Genomic DNA, 7,043 nt, shown 5'->3' with positions numbered 1-7,043 from the left:
GGCCGGGGGGGGGGAAGGGCACCACACCGCACCCAAAGCGCGAGGGCACCGCATCACCGACACCCCGCCTGCCGGCCCGGCGGGCACAGGAGCGGCGGCGCGCACACACGGACGGGGAGGAGAGCCAGGCCCCTTCCCCGCCCGGAGGCGGCGCGCCGACGTCCACGGTCCAGCCGGCCAGCCGGCCGGGTCGCGCGTGGCACACACCCGAGCGGCCAGAAAGCCGGGGGTGACGCGCACAACGCAACGCACGCCACACGGCCACGGGGTTTTTCTCCGCCTCCCTCAGAAGCCGGCCCGAATTCACTCGCTCGCACGGACGCGGGGGCCGAGCGCACAACGACCCGCGCCACCGCGGACCGGCGGTGCCGGCAAGGGGTCGGGGGTCTGCGGCGACGACCCGTCGGCGACAAGTCACCGGCCAACGGCGGCGGCCGGAGGCGGCGGCAGGGACCCCGGGAGGCGGGCGACACCAAACCCAACGCACGCGAGCACGCTCACGCGCGGACACCGCCGGCACAGAGCGGACGGGGCCAGGCACGGGAACCGGGGTCGCGCCGGGCACGCGGCGGCGACACGCCGGGAGAGCACAACGCCCCGGATCCGGGACCGGGGCGGGGGACGAAGCCACACGGCTCGAGACGGAGGAGACGATGCGGGCAAGCCTCTGGCACGGCGAGCAGGAGGGAGGCGCGGGAACCCGGGACGACATCGCGCAGGCACGCGAGGCGGCGCCCAGCGGGAGGAGACACGTCACGCCGGCTTCGGGCCCCCGGACGGCCAACTCCCGAGCGAGGGACGCACGCGGGAATCTCACCGCCACCGCCCCCGTGGCGTACCGGCGGTCCCGCTGGCAGGAGCCCTCGCGTCGTGAGCAAAACCGATCCGGGAAGACCCTTCAAAAGCCACCGCCGCCGCGACGACGTGCCTCCCCCACACCGGGAGAGCAGCCTCACGAGCCGAGCGCCGTCCCCCCCACCAAGAGAACACACCACACACGCCCAACTCGACCGTCCGCCGGTGGCCGGCCACCAAGGCCAAACCGGTGAGGATCGCGGAAGGCTGATGCGGGTGAGGAGGGCATGCCGGAAGCCCAATAAGAGCAGCGGGGAGGGTCATCGGGTCGGGTCACCGGGGTGAGAGGCGAGCGAGCGAGCGGCCACCCCCCCCCACGGGCGGGTGGCGCAGCCGCAAACCAGCGGGGAGGTGAGACCTTTCCGGGCACAGCCGGCACGCCAGGGAAACGAACGCGGGATCTCACCACCCCCAACTCCTGGGCGGTCCCGCGCAACGCCTGGGACACCGAGCCGGCCGACCAGCGGACCGGAAACCCCCACCGCGGCAGCGGCGGGCCCCCCCAAAAGAGGCCCGAGAGGGAAAAGGCAGCTCGCACACGCCTCAAAGACCCCGCGAGCGCCCGCGGAGCCACCCGCGCCAGCAGGGCCCCACCGCACCCATCCACACCGCCGGGCACGGCACCCATCATCGACCGCCTCTTTTTCGGCCGCGTGAGCAAGGGCCCACACACACCGGGATCCTCGGCTCCGGAGGGCCAGAACCCCCCCGAGCGGCACACCACCACGGGCACGGCGGCCCCGGAACACCGCGGGGCCCGGCGCCCGGCACGGCGCCGTCGTCGCCAACGGGCGGCGGCCCACACAGACGCTCGGGAACAGCGTCGCCAGGGGCCGGAGGGGGAGGGGGACGGGACCCCCCAAAACCCCACGGCACCCCAAGCACGAGGCCGGGAAGCCACACACCACACGCCCTCGCATCGCGACCCAGCACAGGCTCCAGGCTCCGCCACTCGACACACCGCGCGCGAGGCAGGGGCAGGGACGGATCGGGAACGTCCTCCACTCACCACACCAGACGACGGCCCGGGAGAGGCCCCGCGGGACCCTCCCCCACCTCGGAGGGGGGAGGCGCGGGCACGCAGTTACCAACGCGGGCAGCCACTAACGCTCAAAAGCGGGACAGGGAGCGGCAGGGCCGCGGGAGCCCATCGGGGGCGGGCCCCCGCCAACCCGGCAGCGAACGCCGCCTCCCGAACGAGGATCGCTAGAGAACCTCTCCTCACTCTGAGGGTGGCCCGCACCCAACCCCGACGGGAACCCCGCCGGGACCAGCACACATCAAAGGCGTCCATCCTTCCCACCACGGGTGGCAGGGAGGGGTGGGGCGGGGGGGGTCTGCGGCAGCAGCAACACCAACCCTGGTCGGTCGGCCTTGCCGTGCGGGGCCAGAGCAAGGTCGCGCACACGGGCGGGAAAGCCCGCACAGGCCCGGCTCGCCTCCCACTGCAACATCTCAGGTCCCCCGGTGCAACAAGAGCCAGGTGACACGGCAGGGAAGACAAGCCAGGACCAGGGCCGGCAGCTCATGCGGGGAAGCCACCCGCCCGGCGCAAGAAGGGAAGAGCGCTCCTCCTCTGGGGAACCGCCTCGACCCCCCCCCCAGCAGAGACGTCAATCTCTGCGATAACTTTTTTCTCACTCGCACAAGCCCCACAAACCCAAGGACGGCCGGGACACACCACGGGCAGCAGGCTGGCACAAGGCAACGGACAACGCCGGGATCGGGAACGACACCACCACTCAGCCTCAGGCACCTGAGAGAACCGACCGGGAGCGTTCCGGGAGCACCGCAAGAGGGCAGAGCGCAAGGCGCGGCTTTTCACACCACACAGCACGGGCAAGCACGGAGCACCGACCCTCCCTCTCCGCGGAGAGAGCCGACCCCCGTGCCGATAACGAGTCACGGGAAGAGAGGAGCAAGATCAGGGGCGCCCCCCCTCCTCCAGCGTGTACAAGTCCCCGACCTCACGGCGAGGGCAGGGAGAGCGCAGCCGGACCCGGTTGCCGCACCCCTGCCTCCCCGCACACCACCGGCGCCGGCACGGTGGGACGGTGAGGGCAGGGGCCCACGGGCAGAACGAGAAGAGCGGTCCCATTCGCCATGAATGTCCGTCCCTCGCCTGGCGCAGCTTAGGCCCGGGCCCGAAGGAGATCGCAACGTCACCACATCAATCACACCGAGGGGGCGGAGAAGACAGCCACACGGCACTCGGGAGGCGGTGGGGCCCAGGAAGCTCGGCTCCCGAGAGGGCCAACAGCCTGGGATAAAAGCGTAGCCAGGACAGACAACCTTTCGTGAGTAACGAGCGAGGTAAAAGGAAAAAAAAAAAAAAAAAAAAAACTTAAAGAAATAAAAAAATAAAAAAAATACCACGGGCTTCAGCGTCCCTGGCGCTCGGGATTACCAGGACACCTCCGCCGGGCACAGAGCCGAAAGAAGCTAGAGAGGAAAAAAAGAAAAAGAAAAAGAACCACGGACAGCGCTCGGGAGTAGCGCAGGTCAGCGGCCGACCAGGCCCGCCATCGGGAAGCGGCAGGTCGGGGGAGTTGGAGCTAGGGGCGATAGGGAAAAAAAAAAAAAAAAAAAGCCACGGAGGTCGGACGAGCACGACGGCAGGACGGGGATGCCGCACACGCACAGGCAAGGCAAGGCAGGACTCGCCCCCCGCCTTTTCCTCCTCAAGCCGGCCACGGCGAGGGAAGCACACCGCGCGGGCCTACCTATGCACCCCAGGCAACCAACCACTCTCCTCCTCGGCGTGCCGAGGCAAGGGCCAGAATCCGGCACCGGGAGCGGGGGAGAGATCAAGGACGACGGGACTCACTCAGCCACCAACCAACAACCACCACCACCACCACCACCACCACCACCACACCCACGAGCCACCACAGGGGCAAGGCCTGCTCAGGGCAGCGGGAGCCCGGGGTGCGGGGGGAAGGGCAGGGGGACCCGGACCGGGAAGAGACGGGAAAGGCCCGGCACACAGCATCCGAGAGAGCCCCAAAAGACCCGCTGACAGCCACCGGGACACAGCATGCCAGCACCCTCCTGCAGGTACAAAATCCTCACGTCACCACGCCAAAACCAGCTGGTCACGCAGGGGCGACAACTCGCTGGCGACAGGGACCTCTCGGAAACCACATCGGGGACACCTGTCCCCAACACGTCCCCAACAGAGCCAGACACGGAACTCTCAGGGACAGCTGGTCGACCACATAAGGCGAAGACAGACGAAGAGAGAGGGCGGGAGCGGGGTCAGGGGACGCACCCGCCCCACTACCCCGGGTGCGCACGGGCTCACGGCACGAGCGGCACGGGGAGCCTTCCCCCGGCAGACGCGAGGCACCCACTCCGAGAGGCACCCAGCCACCACACCCACACCGCGCGGGGTCGGTGGTGAGCGCCCTGCCGCCAGCACGCACACACGCGGGACTCCCGGGCTCGGGTCCCCGACTCCCGAGGTGCTCCCTCCGCCTCGACGTTTCCCCTACGCAGGGCCCACCGGGCAAGTCCCCGCCATCGCGCACACCGCAGACGGTAGGTAGGTAGGTCCCGGCCCCGAGGCTCGCCTCGGCCGTGCCCACGGCTCCTCGCGCCGGAGAAGTCTGTCCTCCGGCCTCCGGGGCCGTGGAGAAGGCCGTGGAGGAAGGCCACACGGGGCCGGCGACCCAGGCCCTCGCGCCCGGCACGCGCCAAGCGCTCACTCGGAGGTGACTCCGACGACCATCCTATGTCGGGGAGGGGCGGGGTGTAGGTCCCGGCCCCGAGGCTCGCCTCGGCCGTGCCCACGGCTCCTCCCGCCGCAGAGGTCTGGCCTCTGGCCTCCGGGGCCATGGAGGGAGACCACACGGGGCCGGCGACCCAGGCCCTCGCGCCCGGCACGCGCCAAGCGCTCACTCGGAGGTGACTCCGACGACCATCCTATGTCGGGGAGGGGGGGGGGGTGTAGGTCCCGGCCCCGAGGCTCGCCTCGGCCGTGCCCACGGCTCCTCCCGCCGCAGAGGTCTGTCCTCCGGCCTCCGGGGCCGTGGAGGGAGACCACACGGGGCCGGCGACCCAGGCCCTCGCGCCCGGCACGCGCCAAGCGCTCACTCGGAGGTGACTCCGGGGAGGGGGGGTGGTCCGAGTCCGGGCCGGGACCGGCCCCACCACCTAGCGGCTCACCCGGGGACCCTTTCCCCCGACTCCCGAGACGTCCCTCGTACTCTCCTTCTTTCGCCCTCAAAGACCAGAGTCCAGGGAGGGGAGGAGGACAAGGCGTCGGGCCCAGACAGAACTACGGGAGGGGAGGAGGACAAGGCGTCGGGCCCAGACAGAACTACTGGTCGACCCGACCAAGCCGCCACCCCCGGCACAGACCGGGCACGGAAGAGAGAGCGGCGACTCACGGCCCCACCCCGCGCTCGCCTGCGGGCGCAAAGTCCGACAGAACAGCCGCCCCGGCGCCACAGCGACACCACGGCGACAGTCGCGCCCGGCACCCGGTAGAGGCCGGGCCTCCGCCCGGCTCGCTGCCGCCAGACCTCCTCCTTCACTCGCTCGCTCGGCTGAGAACGAGGGGACTGTCATATCAAGGCGGACGCCAGGGGGAGCACGACAACCGCCTTCCAACGACCGACTCCACCGAGCCGCCGTACCCCGGATCGGCGCGCGCCGGCCGGCTCTGAGCTCCGGAGACACAGAACACGGAAACGAATCGCCTCACTCCCCACCGCCACGCACCGAGAGGCACAACCTAGGTCAGGACCTGCAGCCGGGTCCTCTCTGCGACCTCACGAACGACACCAGAGCCACCAGAGACCTAGACCGAGATCGAGCCGCCGCCGCCGCCGCCGCCGCCAGCGACCAAAGTGAAACCAGGAACCAGGACGGGAGTCGCCCGAACGGAGCGGCCCGAACCCGAGAACCGGGAAGCCGGGATCGGTCCCAAGCAGGAAGGGGCGGCAAAGACGGCAGGCCTGCACCACGAGAGAAAACGAACCGGCCACCCGCACGACCTCCGCCGCCCGTGGCAAGACCCCCACCCCCACCCAACATGGCCAGAAAAGGGCAAGTGAGCGCTCGTCCCACCGTCTGCCCGCCCGTCTTTTTTTTTTTTTTGGGGGGGGGGGTGTTTGTACGTTTTGTTTTCTTTTTCCCCCAGATGGAAACCAGAAAGAAACAACAACAACAACAACAACAACAAAAAACTCCCAAAGATGGGTCGGCTCCAGCAAGAGACGAGCCCTCGGGAGGCACCCCGCTCACTTGTGAAAGTCCGCCGCCCGCCCGCCCCACAACACGCTCCCTCCCCCCGCCCCCACCCGCCCCCCCCCCCTTCACAGGCAGGGAAAGGGCAGGGGGAAGGCCAGAGAGAGGTTTCTTCTAACACAGAGAGGGTAGGTACACGTCACGCACACAGGTCTGGAAACCCACGGTGACAGCGCCATGGGAAGCGTGAGTCCACTCACCCATCACTAAATGACAGGAAAGCCAAACGAGAGCCGCTGGCTGGGCAGAAAAGGCCTTTGACAAAACTCAACATTCATTCATGCTAAAAGCTCTGGAGAAAATAGGAATAGAAGGAACATTTCTAAAAACAATAAAAGCCATTTATGACAGACCAATAGCCAATATTATACTTAATGGGGAAAAGCTACAACCAATTCTCCTAAAATCAGGAACAAGGCAAGGATGCCCACTGTCTCCACTCCTCTTCAATATAGTCCTAGAACCCTTAGCCAGGGCAATAAGGCAAGAAAAAGACATTAAAGGGATCCGCATAGGGAAAGAAAAAGTTAAACTATCCCTTTTTGCAGACGACATGATACTATACCTCCCTCCACGATCCCTAAAAGTCCATCCCGAATCTCTTAGAAATCATAACTCTCTTCGTCAAAATAGCAGGATACAAAATAAACCCACAAAAATCAGTTGCCTTCCTATACACTGATAATGTACAGGAAGAGAGGGAAATAAAGGGAGCAACCCCATTCACAATAACCTCCCGAAAAATAAAATATTTAGGAATTAACCTAACCAAAGATGTAAAAGAACTATTTAATGAGAACTATAAAAAGTTAAAGAAAGAAATTGCAGAAGACACTAGGAAATGGAAAGACCTCCCATGCTCCTGGATAGGCCGACTTAATATAGTAAAGATGGTAATACTTCCAAAACTAATATACAAATTCAACGCAATTCCT

The sequence above is a fragment of the Dipodomys merriami genome, unplaced genomic scaffold (assembly GCF_024711535.1).
Source record: "Dipodomys merriami isolate MVZ:Mamm:240054 unplaced genomic scaffold, mDipMer1.0.p SCAF_847, whole genome shotgun sequence".
Taxonomy (NCBI): Eukaryota; Metazoa; Chordata; class Mammalia; order Rodentia; family Heteromyidae; genus Dipodomys; species Dipodomys merriami.
This window is presented reverse-complemented; position numbering follows the sequence as displayed.